This window comes from Malaclemys terrapin, chromosome 2, assembly GCF_027887155.1.
Source record: "Malaclemys terrapin pileata isolate rMalTer1 chromosome 2, rMalTer1.hap1, whole genome shotgun sequence".
NCBI classification, from domain to species: Eukaryota; Metazoa; Chordata; order Testudines; family Emydidae; genus Malaclemys; species Malaclemys terrapin.
The window spans coordinates 277669984-277688319 of record NC_071506.1 but is presented as its reverse complement, the minus strand read 5'-3'; positions in this window follow the sequence as shown (position 1 = coordinate 277688319).

The window sequence follows — 18336 nt, the reverse complement described above, 5'->3', positions numbered from 1 at the left end:
TCAGCAGCTGAGAATGGGGCCATGAGAGGACCCGGTTCTCTCTCTAACTATGAGGATGGAAACACGGGCTACAATGTAAGAAGGACCGTGCAAGAGAGTCTTTGCCGATGCTCAGTAAAAAGAGACAGGATGGTCCAATGATTAAGGTGCTAGTCTGGGAGTTACACTTGACCTAGGTTCTATACGTTGCTCGGCTACCAACTCTTTGTCATTTCGGGCTTGGCTTCATGATGATTCAGTTTGCACTAACTGGCCCATGTGGTTCCTGCTGGGGTGCACTAGAAGTTATCTAATGCAAGTTGACATAGTATTGTTTGAAACGGCACTACGGTCTGGGCCTTAGTTCTCCATCTGTAAAATGGGGGTATTAGCACTTCTCTGCCTCACAGGGGTGCTAAGAAGATAAAACCATTAAACACAGAGGTGTTCAGATGTTACAGGGACCAGATAAATACTACATTTAGAAATGAGAAAATGACATAATATTGAAAAACTATACAAAGAAAGAACAGGAGTACTTGTGGCACCTTAGAGACTAACAAATTTATTAGAGCATAAGCTTTCATGGGCTACAACCCATTTCTTCGGATGCACGAAAGCTTATGCTCTAATAAATTTGTTAGTCTGTAAGGTGCCACAAGTACTCCTGTTCTTTTTGAGGATACAGACTAACACGGCTGCTACCCTGAAACCTATACAAAGAAAGGATAGCAGGTTCATGGTGCCCATTCACATCAGTGTAAAATACAAAGGTACTTTCCTGATGTTGTTTTTAATTGTTACAGAAGTCAAGTTTATCAAGGTAAAGCTGGATTGGGGTGTCTTGGAACAGGTGTTATATTTTCTATGTTTTTTCTCTTTCATTTTGCCCCCAAATCTAACTTCTGGTTTTATTAGTGAAAGGCATCACAACAACAACAAAAAGAGTGCCAGACCTGAATTGCTGCAGCTTTGTGAGAAGTTGTAGAAAGGCAATGAGAAGTATAATAGAAGTAGGGAATAAACTAATCTCTGGAATTTCCTGAGTTGTTCCTAAAACTGATAGAGGTGTGAGGATTTGGGAATATTATTAAGTAACCAGAAACCCCTTATTGTAAGTAGATCAGTACCTGATTTCAGACTCACATTTGCTAAATTGGCAAGAGAGTAAATTTTACAAATTTTTATACATTCCAAGCTTAGGTGGGATTGGCATCAGATTCTAAAATAACTTCCTAGGGTGAACGCACAGTGTGCTGTTTTGATATGAAAGGTCACCATATGTAGTGGTAATGACTTTTCCATACTCTAGCGAATTATAAAAGAGGTCCTTGGCTGACATTTAGATGATGATAATTTTTTTAGGGATACAGAAGAACACTTGGGGAAGCCTTTAGGTCAGGGGTAGGCAAACTTTTTGGCCCGAGGGCCACATCTGGGTGGGGAAATTGCATGCAGGGCCATGAATGTAGGGCTGGGGCAGTGGGTTGAGGTGTGGGAGGGAATGCGGGGTATGGGAGGGGGTGCGCTGTGCAGGAAGGGGCTCAGGGCAGGGGTTGGGGTGCAGGGAGGGGCGTGGGGTGCGGCAGGGGGCTCAAGGCAGGGGATTGGGGTGCAGGAGGAGGTGCAGGGTGCACCAGTTGGCTCAGGGCAGGGGGTTGGGGTGCAGGAGGGGGTGCGGGGTGTGGCAGGGGGTAGGGGTGCAGGAGGTGTGGGGGGGGTTCAGGACAGGGAACTGGGGTGCAGGAGGGGGGGCAGGGGGCACCAGGGGGCTCAGGGCAGGGGGTTGGGGTTCAGGGTTCAGGATGGGTTTGGGGTGTGGGCTCCGGCCCGGCACCGCTTACCTTGAATGGCTCCAGGGTGGCAGCGGCACGCTGCGGCGCTAAGACAAGCTCCCTGCCTGCCCTGGTCCCACACCGCTCCCGGAAGCGGCCAGCACCACGTCCCTGCGGCCCCTGAAGGAGGGTAAGCAGAGAGCTCTGCGCGCTGCCCTCACCTGAAGGTACCTCCCCCAAACCTTTCATTGGCCGTAGTTTCCCATTCCCAGCCAATGGGAGCTGTGGGAGGCAGTGCCTGCAGGTGAGAGCCCTCTGCCCCCCCGCCGCTCCCCCAGGGGCCGCAGGGACGTGGTGCTGGCCGCTTCCAGGAGCGGCACAGGGCCCTCAACACCATGGGGGTGGCAACCCCGCGGGCCGGATCCAAAGCCCTGATGGGCCAGATCTGGCCCAGGGGCCATAGTTTGCCCACCCCGGCTTTAGGTTCTAAAAAGGTGGGAAAAAATGACAGGTTCAGAGTTAAGAGAGACAACGTGGATCTTTCTTTCATACTTTTTAATCCAGACATACAACATCATTGCCGAGTGGCTGCATCCTTTAAAAGGAACAACAAAAGCCAGTGGGGGAATAAGGACGTATCCCATAATAATTCAGGGCTGATTTTTATTTTTACCTTTGTTAAACTACTATGGAAGCTTCATTCCTAGTTTGTCTGCAGTAATAAACCCAACGACTTCATTGCTACAGAAAAATGTAAAATGGTTTTGCACTGTGAAACAAGATAAGCCTTGGGCTAGACTCTGAACTCCATTGAAGTCAGTGCAATTATAGCAGTGTAAGACTTGAATCAGGGCAATCAGAATAAGGCACAAGGCTTCTGATGAAACAGAAACACTGAATAGTTCTAGTGTTTTGACACAAGCATGCAATGCCTCTGCAGTAGGGACAAAAGCAGCGTCTAGGAGCAGTATATCCGTCAGCCCTAGGATTGAGGGAGCATTCAGATGACTAAAAACCATCTTTGTCCCCACCCCTCACCTTGGCCTTTGGCTGATCCCAGGTCCGCCAAGATGAAGGATGGCTCAGTGGTTACGGTGATAGCCTAGAACTGTACATACCCCGTTTCAATTCTTTGCTCTACCATCGACTTCATGTGTACGCTTGGTTAAACCACTTAAATGTGCTGTGCCATGGTTCTCGGTCTGTAAAATGGAACTAATGACACTTCCCAACCTCCTAGGGGTGTCGTGAGGATAAATACTTTACAGACTCTGAGGTGCTGAGAGACGAGATAATGGGGGCCATACAAGTATTTAAGCTAGATACCTAGGAGCATCTAGCACGTGGTATTAAGAACTCTTATTCAATAGACTGGATGCTAAGAGTTTCCTTCTCGGGGTCTCCATTTTTCTGTGCTCAGCTGGAAGGGGCCTGATTTCAAGGGAGTGCTTGAAAATCCTGGTCCTTTAAAGGCATCTCACATTGGGCACCCCAACCCCAAGTAACCTGGAGGCTTCAGGAAAACTCTGCAGCTCTTTCATGCTAAACAAGTTGCAGTTTGAGTTCACTATTTGAAGCCAGCTGTAATTGCTCGCCTTTGAGCGAGGTTCTGTGTGGGCGAGAGGGGCGGGAAATGAGTTGGAGCCTTCTCCGCAACAAACTATTTCGGTCTCCCTTTTTCTCCTTTTCTGAACATTAGCGTGGTACAATACAGGTGCCTATTTCCTTAGCGGGTAACATGCTGGCTGTAAAATCAATTAGCGCTGGCAGAAATGAAGCCTTTGTGCTCTCTCAACATGAAATAGGAGCAGCAGCATGCCGACTGTTCTCTCCCTTGGCAGCAAGATTGACTGTTGCCCAAAAGAGCAACCTTAGCATTTCCTTCTCAGCAAAGCTGGGAAGAAGAGACGTGCATGTGGTGCACTGGGATACAGCTGCCAGTGAAATTAGAGGTGGAATAAAACAAAGGGTGCTTTTAATTTTATTTTGCAAGTTGCAAATGGATGGAACAAGTGTCTTCGGAATTATTTCATGCCGAACGGAAGTTTTCTCCTGATCTAGGCCGTGTCTGGTGATTTGGGGGTCTCTCTCCTTTTTTGGTGCCCAGACTGAGACCCTAAAAATGGAGCTGTCTGTGGATATCTGGGACTGTCTCTATCCTAGGAAAACAAGCACTAAACTTATATGGCAGAGTTGCCTACGAGCTGCCAAACTCCGACCGCCCATTTCAAACCTCACAAAGCATGGGAGTGCTTGGCTCTGAGGTAAATTCTGCTTTGGGTCCATCCCTACATCATTGGTTTTGTAACTATTATTACCTTTGACTAATGTGTGGGCCCAATTCGCAGTTGCATTAAGACCATGACATGCCACTCGGGTGGTGTATAGGGGGCAAAAATGGACCCCTTAGAATACCTCTTGTGCCAGGTCCCCTTGGCCAGGGTAGAGATGGCATGAGGTCTGCTTCTAGTCCCAAGCATAGGTGGCTTCTCAAGAGAAGGGATGCAGATGGATTGCACTCTGCTACGGCTATTCCTGAGGCTGCTTCAGCTTACGTTGGGTGCCAGGCAAGCTCCTGGCTGCCCCAGAAAACAGAGCACACAAGTGGCTTGAAGCCATTTCCATTGCCTCTCTCCTCACCCCCGTCCTTGCTCCAAGCCCAGGAAAGCAGTAGCTAATGAGGCCATTGTGTGTCTTCTATTTGCAGGTGTCCTAATAAGCCTCTCACTGTTGCAATTTAGTGCCTCCTACCCACTAACATTTCTTTGCAGCATCTCCTCTCTTGATGACAGTCGTGCTGGGTTTGATTGACATGCTTATCTTGGAAGCAGAGTGGTTTATTTACAGCGGAGCTGAGAACATGCCTTATCCTCTGCCATCTTGTAGTCAATTTGATTGCCAAGGAACAACCCTCAGATGCTGTTCACTTTTTGACCCAGTAACAGTGTTGAGGGAGCTTTTTGTATCTCACTAATAATCCCCTTGAGTTTTTACTGCCCTAAAGTTAATGTTAGGTGAGAGCCAGGGAAGTCTGAGCAACCTAAGCTCTTCTTAACATCGGTGAGGATTGAGACCTCGATGCAGAATTGATCCCTACTGCCTGTGCAGGAAGAGAGAGTATCCAATGGTGTAATGATTCCTCAGTGAATGCAGCCTGCATTGCAGAAGGGCTTCAGACAGATTGAGAGGAAGGGAAAGCAATGCATAGAGCCTCCACAGCCTCCTTCTGTAGCACCCCTGTCCTTGATCTACCTCACGTGCGTCCCCTCGGATCTGTTGTGGAGGGGATGACAGGTCTTAGGGTAGCGTTCTACCATATAGAAATGATTGTGATCTTTCCTCTGTACAGGAGAAAGCTCAATCGCTGATTGCTGTCTGGGTCACCACCAGCTTTCCTTGGACTCTGTCCACCAGTGACTTTTCACTGATTGCAATTGATTCAGAATGCCTCTGGTAGGGTTTTTGTACAATCTCTAGAAGTCCTCTGCTATTCCTTCCATGAGGGCACCGCATAGCTTCTGATAAAATAATAAACACTGTTACGCTTTAGAAAGAGTTTATTCAAGTGGTTAGAGCAACAGGCTGGGAGGCACGACTTCTAAATTCTGTTTCCACCCTTAGGGCCAAGTTTTCAAATGCAGGTAGCTAAACTTAGACATTTAACAGTGTACTTCTACTCTGGTGCCTGGCTTTCCATGTCTAAACCAGGCATTTAGGTGTCCATCTAAACTTGAAAACTTGGTTCATAAAAAGTTACGGCACCTTAATTTCCCCAGCAGTGAAATGGGGGAGATAATTGCTTTGAGAGCCTCAAAGCAATATGCTTTAGGCGCATTATAGATTATCCAGCACTGGGTATTTTGACCTCACCATTGAACTTCTTCCTTCACCTCACCGTCCGTTGTGCTACTATGGAAGGACTGTAGGTTTGGGTTAAGGCTGCTAAGCTGAGGGAACTTGACCTGCGCTTCATTGCCTCTTGATTGCACTTGTATGGTGATGGAAACAGCACATTGGGACACCAGCCTAGGAGAGCCAAAAGCTCTAGCATACCAATTCTAGAATATACTAATGAAGTATTCGAGTTATTATTTAATGTGTTTATTGTGGTATCACACAAAGGCCCCAACGGGGAGCCTGTACAAGGTGCTATACAGACACACAGGGAGGCATGGTCCCTGCTCTAGTGAGCTTACTATTTCAATAGACAAGTCAAAAAGCATATAGTAAAATGTCAACGGTACATACCTAATGAGTTGTCCTTACCTGAGGGAAAGAGTGAGAGAAACTCCAGCTGGTTTCTCACTGCAGAGGCGGCAAATGAGACCATAAATCTCACTAAAAAAATGGCACTTTGGTGTGTGTGGGCTTGTTTACATGGGGAAACTGACCAGAATAACTATCCAAATATAGTCTCCTCTGTAGACACTCAATTTTGGAGCAAACTAATAATAATTAGACTAATACCACCTAACTCTGGTCTAGCAATTTTCATTTATAGATCTCAAAGCACTTTACATAGAATCCCCATTTCATCCCCATTTCACCGACTTGGAAACTTTGCTTCCAGAACAATTAGTGGTGCTTCAAAGCTTCTGAAGTGGTATAATTATTCTGAAATATAGTGACTTTTATGGTGGTATAGAGTAGCACACAGGGAGCTATTCCACAATAGCTATTGAGGTCAATTTCTCCATGTAAACACATTCTGTGTCTCTAAATGCTGTGCTTGAAGAATTAAAGGGAAACATGATTACATTAAGTCAGGAACATAATAAGTCTGAATGAAATATGGTTTGAAGAGGAGACAGTAATTCAGCCTCTCTCTAAGGCTATATAGGAAGTTCTGAGAGGAGAAAGGAAACCTGTGGGTTGAAGATTCATAGATCAAGGAAGCAAATGTAGTTTGTAACTCAGAGGGGGAAAATGTTCAGAATTCCTGCGAGTTGAGCAAGTCAAATAAGGGGTAAAATATTTGAGATTACGAGTGAATTAGAAGGATACCCTAGACAGCAGAGCCCTTCTGATGGAATAAGCGAGCTAGTTATGAAAATCGAGATTATGATAAGTAATTCCAACTTTCCCACTGAAACCAGGGAAATCCTCAAGCCTTTCTGTTAATCTTGTATTCTGATAATGGTCAGAACAGCTGTTTCCTCGCTCAGCGTGTTAGCGCCTCTCCCCAAAATGTTAAGTGCCTGATATGACCACCTTCGAGCTTGCAGATAACTCGAAAAATAGAACCGTTCCCTTAGCCAATGCACCTTCGCTAACTGTAACGTACTGACCTGTTAAATCAAGCCACCTGCAGAGAATTCCCAATAGCTGCTGTGAGCGGATGTCCCAAAGGAGGCGGGGGGGGGGGGGGGAAGAAGCATGTTAATAAAACATTAATGGGAGTGTGCAGCAGGTGGAGTCTCAGATCTGACTGACAAAGAATAGGATTTGTGTTTGAGTTGAGATATACACCAGGATTTCACATCAGGGACGGGGCTTTGGGGTCTGAAGAGTTATATTTTGTGTCCAAACGCTGCGAAAAAAATTTGTGCGATAAAAAGAGGGACATTCAAAATATAGCCCCAGGGGTATATTTGGGTATACGCAACCTTCCCTTCTTCTGGTATTCTGCCATATCTGAGACACAGGCTTGCTCTCCACAAAAAACTCAGACTACGTCTACACTTGGAGCAGGAGGGTGTGACTCCCAGCTCGAGTAGACATACTTGTACTAGCTTGCTAAAAATACTGGTGCAGCTGTGGTAGCTACGGCAGTGGCGAGCAGCAGTGTGGGCTAGCCACCACCAGTAGGTACCCATGGGGAACGGGTAGGTTTCTACTCAGAGTGGCTAACTCATTCCGCCGCTCACCTCTGCCTGTGCTATTGTGGCTACACTACTATTTTTGGCCTGCTAGTTTGATGACAGCGAGTGTGAATATGTCTCCTAGAGCTCGGACTCAGACTCCCAGCTCGAAGTGTAGACATAGCCTTGTCCTGGCAAAGCGAAGTCAGTTGGCGGTGTGAAAAAAATACCCTGACTGACATAACTACTCATAAAAACCCAGTGTAGGTGCAGTATGCCGACAGAAGCGTGTATCCATTGGCATAGCTAATGGTGTTCGGCATAGGCGCCGATTCTGTGGGTGCTCCGGGGCTCAAGCACCCACTGGAAAAAATAGGGGGTGTTGAGCACCCCCAGGGCTGGATTAATCTTTTGAGGTCCCCGGCACCCTGACCATGGTCCCACCTCCCGCTCTGCCCGAGCTCCGTGAGGCGTTGCCTCTGCTCGGCCTCTCCCCCCTGAGGCTCTGCCCACTGCTCCACCCCGAGGCTCCACCCCCATTCAGACTCTTCCCCATAAGGCCTCCCACCGCTCACATGGGGGGAAAGAGGGGGCAGAGCGGAGCACCAGAAAAAACAAAAGTCAGTGCCTGTGATGTTTGGGGAGGTAGTGTTCTTACACTGGAAGAAAAACGCCTTCTGTTGGTGTAAGTTCCTTCTACGCTAGGGGAATATGTCGGCATAGGCTGTGTACTGGAGACAGTACAGACCACAAGGCCTAATAACTCTAACAAGTCAGCATCCCCGCCCCTCCCCCCCCCAAATGGTGATTGCTTTGGGTTTTTTGCACCTACAGTTGTGTGAAGCATAGTTCTACCTTGAAAAAAAAAATGGCATCTTGGGTTTCTGCATCTGTTGTGTCTCAGTGATTCCAGCTGAGATTTGCTCAGTTTATAAGTAAAAAGTTTTTATTTTCTAGTGAGGTAAAATTTTTGGGACAAAGTTTATTCTCTGAAAAATGCAGTTTCAGTTCAACTGAAACTATGCACTGAATTTAACTTGAATGATTAGGCGGAAACAAAAGAACTATTTTTCTTTCCCCCAAAAAGTCGGTTTGCTTTGACATGTTCAAAACAAAATATTTTGACTTTTCATTTCTAAATGACATTTCATTTCAAAATGTAGCTAGATCTGTTTTAAAATGGGTAACCCCCTCCTAGGGTGACCAGACAGCAAATGTGAAAAATCGGGACAGGGGTGGGGGGATAATAGGAGCTTATATAAGAAAAGGACCAAAAAAATCAGGACTGTCCCTATAAAATCAGGACATCTGGTCACCCTACCCTCTCCCCTCCACAACTAAATGAAATGGAAAAAAAAAATGAAATGAAAAACTGAAAAGAAGAGTCCGTTATTCACTCAACTCTAATTGCTGCAAACCAACCTTGGAATTCGGGATTCAAACGGGTTCTTTCCTTCTCGTGCATGATCACCAATTATGCAGATTCTGCAGGTCAGATTTGCCCTCAGTGACCCCTCGGCAAAGCCACACAACCTATCTTTCCTGCCCTCAGTGCGGCTGGGCAACTGCATTACAATCTAATGTCGAATTTCAAAATGATCCTAATACGTTCTGCTAAGTCTGATAATAAATACCCCTCTGACTTTTTGTGGCAGAAGGAAATAAACGTGGAAAGGGGGAACCATGGCTCCTGCCAGTGGATAAAGCTGTCTGCCAGGGAAAGGACCTGAGGTACATATGGGTAGTTTGGCACGTGATCGAGTAACATCACATTTTATTTCGCCTGGGGAAGGTAACAGATGGCTATCAAAAAGATTACACAGGATTTGAGTGTGTCAGCATAAGGGAGAGGAGTGGAAAAAATCCTGTAATTGAGCTAAGGGATGAGATAATAGGTAGGGCAGTTGAGAGGGAAAGATGGAAAACGTTAGGCAATGGCAAATAAACAGGTTCAGCTATGCAGAAATTATAGGAGTGTGGGTTAAACGGTGAGTATAACAGCTAAAAGGTAGAGAGAGAGAAAAACAATTATTAATGCTACAGAACATTGGCTCTGGCTTAGCACAGTGGAGGTCGGGACTATTGCCATTCAAGTCGGTGGGGTTACATTCACATCACCGGAGTGTGAGAGATGTCTGTGGTGAGGGAATGTGGGAATGTTATAAGACGTAGATTTATCTCTGCACTGGTGTAGGTGCACAGACGTGGCAGTTTGGGCATCACCTATACCAAGCCTCTAGGGGCTGGTGCACGCTAGGCCAATCAGGAGGGCTGCCTGAAGATGTACCCCCTGTTTCAGTGACCCCTATGGGGCTTTGCAGGAGTGCAGATGCAAGTATGTGCTGGCCACAACACCTCCATCCTGCATAGGGCCCCCCTCCTTTCTGCCCTGGCCCATCCCAGACTGCTCTCTGCACTCCAGGACAGAGGCTGCTCAACACAATCTGCCATCCTAGGCAGGGACGATGGTGGCTATTGTTACAACATGGGGTTCTTCTCATTAAAGGCCTGATCCCAATGCGATTGAAGTTGATGGGAGTCTTAGGGTATGTCTACACTATGGAGACTGTAGCTATGCTGTCATAACCCCATAGAGTTGACGCAGAATATGATGGAAGGGGTTTTTCCCATCTACGAAGAAATACTCAAATGATGGTAGCTATGTCAATGGAAGCATTCTTACATCAACATAGCTGCCTCTATCCTGGGTGTTAGGTCAGCATACCTACATCAGTCAGGCATGTGGATTTTTCACACCCTGCCCAACACAGCTTTGTTGACCTAACTTTTAAGTGTAGACCGGGCCTTAGATCAGGACCCAAATGACTTTTTAATTCCTGACAGCACTTTTAAAACAGGGCAATTTCTTTTTTTTTTCCCCCCTTACTGTAAGTAAGTTGCTGCTTACTCTGGCCTTGATAAGCAGCAACAAGATAAGTTACAACAGGTGTGTAAAAGAGAAGGCCTTCAGATATTTAAAGCAATAAAATGCAAGGTTGTAAAGCAAAAATCATTTCACATGAACATTTAAAGTAACAGTGCATTCATTAAAGTCCTAAGAAATCAAGTAATCTTCCAAAATGCATAACTTCTTTGATGGAATTGTTTTTTCAAACTCTTGAGAGCGTTATTGTGCTGGGTGTATAACCTGCATGGGCCTGCCACTTGTGTAATCATTTCCTTAATTTAAATGACATTTACTGCATTCATATTTGTTCCTGCATTTGCAGAACACTGACTTCATTGTTTTATACTGAATCAACTACAACCGTCTAATGTTGACACCAGTGTAAAAACAATTTTAAAAAGAACAAACTGATTGCACACATTAGTCCATAAAAGTCACTGAAGCATACGGGATATAAAGGTTTCCAATTTTAAAAAAATAAATCAAAACAAGGCCAGGATGTGTTCAGTTATTTTTAACCTATGAGGCCCAGATCTTGCTAGATCTGCTAATGAGGACAGGAACACGGAGAGAATTAGTGGTTTACATTTCTTTCACAAGAAGGTGAATTAGCAAAAGAGACAAGGTTAACAGCAAATCTACAGTGGACAGGCTTCGTTCACTCAATTTGACTTGTTTAGCATCTATTGCATTTTCCCAGTTCTCTGTGCCCTCTGGTAGACCTTCTGATGCAGATTCCTCTGCCTCTTTGGGGAAGACTTCTAGTTCGGGCATGTGCTTGGGTCTTTGGCCAGGAAAGGGTGTACTACAACCATACTTGTCCTCGGCCCCTCCCTCTCGTGAAGTTCCTCCCATGAAGAGATTTCCCCCCCCCTGTCTTGGAGAGAGAGTTTTATCTCTTGCAAGTATAGCAAGAACAGCAGCTTTCCCTGGGGTGCTCTGGACCCCTCTGGGCACCCCACTTTCTGTTTCCAATGGGTCAGCTGGATAGACCCCCTCATCCTGGAGACCTGACCCCCAGGTTTCCCTTAAAACCTGATCCACAGGAGAGGGGGCTGGCATTTCGAATGCAGACTTTTCACCCTCTTCCTGGGAAAGCCCCTCCCCACAAAAGGTGGGTGGACTCTCTGGCCCCCCCTGACCTTCCGTTTGGGCTTCCCTCTTTGGGCTCCCCGCTGGGTCCGACACTCTTGTGTCCCCTGAAAGGGAAGGTGATCCTGCCCCAGCTGTGGACTCACAGCTACCAGCTACAACAGACCTCTCACTGGCCCGCAAAATCCCTCCCCTTCCACTCGGGTTGGGCTGGCACTCAGCTATAGAGTCCTTGGGGCCTGTTCCCACCACAGTGGTCCCCAGGACCCCAACTTCCACCTTTGGGACACACACCTCTGTGCACCCTAGGGCAGGCCCGGCCCCCTGCTGACCTGCAACTTCCTGGCAGTCAGCATCTGTGGTGGCCTCCTTGCTACAAGGTGGTACATCCCCCTCCCCCGGGGAGATGATTAGGGGACAGGAGCTGGCTTCATCCAGCTCCTCCCTCTGGAACTTCCCTTGAGCCCCAGAGCTACAGGAACCCAGCTCCTCCCTCTGGAACTTCCCTTGAGCCCCAGAGCTACAGGAACCGGCTACAATCAGCCCTGCCCCCGAAGCTGCATCCTTTACTGCTGCAGAGGAATCTAAGAGACACCCTCCTATTCCCCCAGCAGTCTGTGTGACTTCGCCCCCCCCTCTGGGGCTTTTGGCACAAGATTCCTTCTCACTGCTAACCAACCCTGGGACAGATTCTGCCACACTAAAGAAATCATTCCCCAGTAGAAACGGTGCAAAATTGTGTGCCACCGTTGCAACAGTCAGCTCAGCCTGCAAATCCCGAGTTTGCATGTGTACTTTAGCTAAAGGTGCAAGGACTTTGTAACCCCCGACCAGCTCTAATTCTGCCATTTTACCTGGCAACAAATCCTTCTCCTGGATTAGGTCCCTCCTGACCACAGAAATCTCAGCACCCGTGTCCCTTAATCCCAGAAGCATTTGACCATTCAATTTAACAGCATGCATATGCTCATTGCTGGGTTGTGTGGAAGCAAGCTTTACAAATCCTGTGTGGAAAGAGGCCACAGCCTGGCTCCGAGAAGCCGCAGCTTCACTCAGTAAGGGACACTTATTCCTCAGGTGCTCAGTGGACTTACAATGATAGCACCTCTTGGGCTCCTCTGCTTGCACAGGAAATTTGGGTCGAGTACCAGGGGAATGGGGAGGTGACCGCCCAGCCTCTTTTTTCCCAGACCCAGGGGTAAAACGGTGATTCTGCTTTCCCCCAACCTTATACCCTTCTGCCAGTGGTTTGTGTTTGATTGCAGCTTGGGCTTGTTCATAAGAGTCAGCATACTCAGCTAATTCACCCACTGCATTTACCTTTTTGTCCCACAAATACTGTTTTACCTCATCACTGCACATATTCAGGAAATGTTCCTGAGTAACTAGATCACACATCCCTTCAAAGCTGGTAATGCCTCTCCCCCGCACCCATTTATCTACCAAATCTCTCATTTCATTGGCATAAGCCACATTACTTAATCCAGATCCCCTCTTAAGGCTCCTGAATTTAACCCTATAGGTTTCAGCTGTAACCTGAAACTGTTTCAAAACCAGTTCCTTAAATTTACCATAGTTTGAAGCATCATCAATAGGCATCTTATTGAATATGTCCAGAGCTCTGCCAGTCAATTTTGCTATCAATGTGGTCATCTTCTGATCTTCAGGGATGGCATGGAGGGTGCACAGTCTCTCAAAGGTGATGAAATATTCGGCGATATCGCTGGACTCATCATACTGTGGACATAGCCGCTCCCATTTGTGGATTTTTGGGGAAGTGGAGCCAGCAGGGGAAGGGTTTTGTCTCTTTGACTCCATAACAGCCAGTTCATGCTTCCGGGCCTCCCTCTGGGCCTCCATAGCCCTCTCGTGGGCAGCTGCCTCTGCCTCCGCCGCCGCTCGCGCCCTCGCTGCCTCGACCTCCATAGCTCTCTTGTGGGCAGCCTCTTCCCTTGCATGTTCTGCCTCCATGGCACTAATTTCTAATTGTCTTAGTTCCAGCCGTCTCTTATGTTCACTTTCTCTCTCTTTTGCTTCCAACCTGGCCAGCTTTAGTTTAATAGCAGCGTCACTGGTACTCATTGTCCTGCTTTCTTGTGCTGGGCTACAACCCCTCTGCAGTTCACTGGAACTGAGATCACTAGTACTCATTTTCCTGCTTTCTTGTGCTGGGCCACAACCCCTCTGCAGTTCACTGAAACTGAGATGCACTCAGCTCAGGGGATTCTTAGTTAACAGAGAGCTTCCTTTTCTGTCCCTACTTCCCTTGCCCGAAATAAGCAAACAGAAAATAACAAACCAGTAACCACTTTGTCTGTTCTCCAGCCACCACACTTAAACCTCACTTAAAATCACTACCAGTATCTCAAAGCAATCAACTGTGCACAGACCCTGCTCGACTACGCCACTGTGACGGGTTGGATCACAGAAACCCCCTTGGGAGCTGCCACCCGATGTGCAAAGACTACCCCTGCTTCTGTTTTCCCTGCCAGCTCAGGACTCCAGCACCCTGTCTTGCTGAGCCAGACACTCCCGTCCGACTCCAGACACAGACCCAGGGTCTGAATCACTTGTCCCAAAGCTGCAAGTTTACCTGAAAACAGCTCGCAGTAGCGTGCTTGTCTTTAGCACTCAGATGCCCAACTCCCAATGGGGTCTAAACCCAGATAAATCCGTTTTACCCTGTATAAAGCTTATGCAGGGCAAACTCATAAATTGTTCGCCCTCTATAACACTGATAGAGAGATATGCACAGTTGTTTGCTCCCCCAGGTATTAATACATACTCTGAGTGAATTACTAAATAGAAAGTGATTTTATTAAATACAGACAGTAGGATTTAAGTGGTTCAAAGTAGTAACAGACAGAACAAAGTAAGTCACCAAGCAAAATAAAATAAAATGCGCAGATCTATGCCTAATCAAACTGAATACAGATAATTTCCTCACCAGTTCCAGAGTGCTCCCTTTTACAGGCTAAGCTCCTTTTAGCCTGGGTCCAGCAATCACTCACACCCCCTGTAGTTACTGTCTTTTGTTTCAGTCTCCTTCAAGTATCCTGGGGGGGGGTGGAGAGGCTCCTTCTTTAGCCAGCTGAAGACAACCTGGAGGGGTCTCCCACAGGCTTAAGTAGACTCTCTCTTGTGGGTGGAGACCCCCCTCCTCCCTCCTATGCAAAGCCCAGCTCCAAGATGGAGTTTTGGAGTCACCTGGGCAAGTCACATGCCCCTGCATGACTCAGTCTTTGCAGGCCGACGCCATTGTCCACATGGCATCTTGCATGTCTCCAGGAAGACTTCTCATGTGGATTGGAGCATTCCAAGATGCATTGTTCCCTAAGTGTCTCCTGATCAGGTACTTAACCTGGCAAATTCCTTCCTAAAGAAGCTGACCAAATGCCTCACAAAGCTTACTTAGAAATCAGGCAACCATACAGCCCATATTCTTAACCTCGAGTAGAAAATGATATATATGTACAAATAGGATGAATAGATATAGTAGACCATAACCCTTACGGAGATATGTTACATGGCACAGGCAGCACAAAACATATTCCAGTTATGTCATACATACATTTATAAGCACCCCCTCCCCATAAAGCCTTATGGGGTACACTGTCACATAAAGGTTTCCAATTTTAAAAAAATAAATCAAAACAAGGCCAGGATGTGTTCAGTTATTTTTAACCTATGAGGCCCAGGGGCATCTCTCTTGCTAGATCTGCTAATGAGGACAGGAACACGGAGAGAATTAGTGGTTTACATTTCTTTCACAAGAAGGTTTTGGTCAAAACTGGACACATTATTTTCTTATCTGGGGAACTTTTCATAACATAAAGCCAAACAAATTCAATTAGTACTAATGAGTGCTTCTGGCATAGCAATTCCTGAGACCACATAATTGGGGTTCAACTGAACAGAGGCAAAAGGTTATACTTTTAAAGTACCATAAAGAAATCACTTTAGGAAAAATCTTTGTCTGGGATTCAGTTCTTCAGGACAGATGAGTAAATAATTAGTAATTTATATCCAGACTCGTGCTTTCTTATCTACTTAATTTCAGGTCCTCTCCTGTTCCCATTAAAGTTGATGGCAGTTTTGCTATTGACTAGCTGGGAACAGAATCATGCTTGTAGACTAAAGTATTTGAAGAGGAGACCAGATATTCCTTTATATAGTTACATCATGCACCAAATGCCCAATGGACACGCGAGTCAGAGTCATACACACGTTTCAAAGGGCAGTCCTTGGTGTCTTTTTAGCACTAGGATCTGATGTGAATGAAGGCCCAGCTCCTCGAAAGGGATTTAGGTGCCAAACTCCCATTAAAATCAATGGGTGTTAGGCGCCTAAGTACATTTGAGGAGCTGGGCCAAAGGAAATGGCAAAACTCACCCTGACTTCAGCAGACGTAGGATTTCAAGCCATAACAAATCAGATGCATAAGAAGAAGTTATATTTGTCTCGCTCTATTACGGTGATAGAGAAGGTAGTTAAGGTACATTAACCCTCTTCCACCAATGTCGCCCTCTGACTAGTCAGAGCTCTCTCCAGACTGAATAAGCTCTACACACAGAAATAATCAACAGAAACTGCAGCCATGTTAAGTGCATGAGTCACCATGGCCATTCCCTGCTAACTCCCCTCTCAAAGGTTTGTTCCCCTCACAGATAGGGAGCATCTCCATCGGCCTTGCTCTTGACAAAGGTTGCAAAATCGCCCCAAGCCAAGTTACATTCATTCTGGCACATCATGTGCCATTTCTACAGCATCATCGTCACTATTAACCAGCTGTATGAAAGTAGCACTGAGAAGCCTCACCCAACTTGTGGCAACATGGTGGAAGGCAACATCCAGCCGGATCGTAACCCATTGATTTTTCAAAGCTGAGCTGAACACTTAGGGCCAACGAGTGGTACTCCAAAGAAGCCCATTGCGCCAAGTGCAGGGATCGTAAAGAGCTGCAGTGACATCCAGGGAAATCTCCTGTGTAGGAGCTGCATAGGTCTTCTCTCAGACCCTGCCATGGGGAGCTGCTTGGGGGGCAGAAGAGGGTGGATCATAGGTGGGAGGGGAAGTGGCCAAAGTGCCCATCACTATGACAGTTTAAGGGCTGCTCCAATTTACCTCAGTGGCCATTCTGGCCCACCAAGTAACCGGGAATACAGGGAGCACTAAGATAATATTAAGCCACTTTTTCTTCCCACTCCTCTGCATTGTGTGCGCCTCTCAGGACATGCAGCACGGAATCTAGCCTTTGCCTTTTATAGTCCTCTATGCCCTTAAGTCCGCCCCGCCACCCGTTATCATTGTGAGGTCGTGTTTTCATGAATTCCACACAGCCACCCTTCTCACAACACACTTCTGCTGTCATACCTACACAACACTGCCAGCTGACAACATCTAGGCAAGCAGGAAGCTACATTGTGTGCCCAGCCAATCCATATGAAAACATGCTTGTGTTACTGCTACCTCATCCTCCCTGGCTGTCTGTTTCATCCTGCTGTTGCATCTTACTCTTAACCTAGATAGCAAGTTCTTCAGAGCAGGGCTTTCTTTTTATTGTGTTTGTACAGCTCCCTGCACAATGAGGCCTTAATCCCTCAGAGGGGTTGTCACACTGCCTGGAGTGGCTCACAGCTAACAGTGACTAACTCAGGTCAGACTGTCATAAACCAGGGGTACTGATATTTTCTAACAGATTTCACCAAGCCAGTAACAAAAGTGGATCACTATAGTGGTTTAATCATGGAGCCACAGACAGTCCCCTTTAGGCTCTCCAGACCCTACTTTATCACCCAGACAAACTGGGCTTATGGTGAAAGGAAAGTTATTAAAGCCAAAATTCATCACACAGTAGGTTCTTCCAGTCCCAAAAGACCTATCACTTACCCCAGGTCACAGTATACTTCAGATCTTACCAAAGACAACGCTGTAGCCAATTCCTTAGTAACTAACTAAAGATTTATCAACTAAGGAAAATAAATGAGAGTTATTGCAAGGTTAAAGCCGATAAAATACATTACAGTTGGATCAGAGTATGTAGTCCAAATGCTAGCAGAGATGTTGCAATCTGCCAGGCTCTGAGAGTCTTTTCATAAGTTTCTCAGGGTTTTCCCAAAGTGGATCTGGGGAATTCTGTCTTGTATCTGGAAAGCCCCCTGACAGTATCTGCAAAGATCAAGAGATGTCAGGATCGTTCCCAAGGTCCAGTATTTATAGCTGAAAACAGCCTGCCCGGTGTTATTTTTAGCTCAGTATGTGTCCGTAGATTTCCCTTTGTTGAGCACACAACTCCCCCACCCGCACTCTGAAGTCAGTGTTCCTCCTTGTTGAGCAACTTTAGGCAAATGGGTATAGATACACGGGAACAATGTGACAGCCAAGAACATTAGCTTGCATGCAGTTTAAAATATCAAATTAATTCACAACTAAACACTAACATACATGATTATTTCAGGGTTCATTAAGAATATAGCCAGCAATCACAGGTAAACTTAGTGCAAATGCAATTACCAGGGCATGTGCCATGTGAACGCAGTGTGACAACATCTTCCGTTGTTCTATTCTAACGAGTGGACACAATAACATTGGTAATCAACAGGGTCATAGACAAGAGAACTGCCTATTGCTTTTAATCTGAGCTGGGTTGCCTGTGTCACAGAGGACTCTAAGTGCCCTGGAGTTGATTTCCTAATGAGGTTTTATTCCCCTTCAAATATATACTCCTTGCTATTTGTAGAAGGGAAAGTTATCTGTGTGGTGTAAGCAACTGGTAACAGGG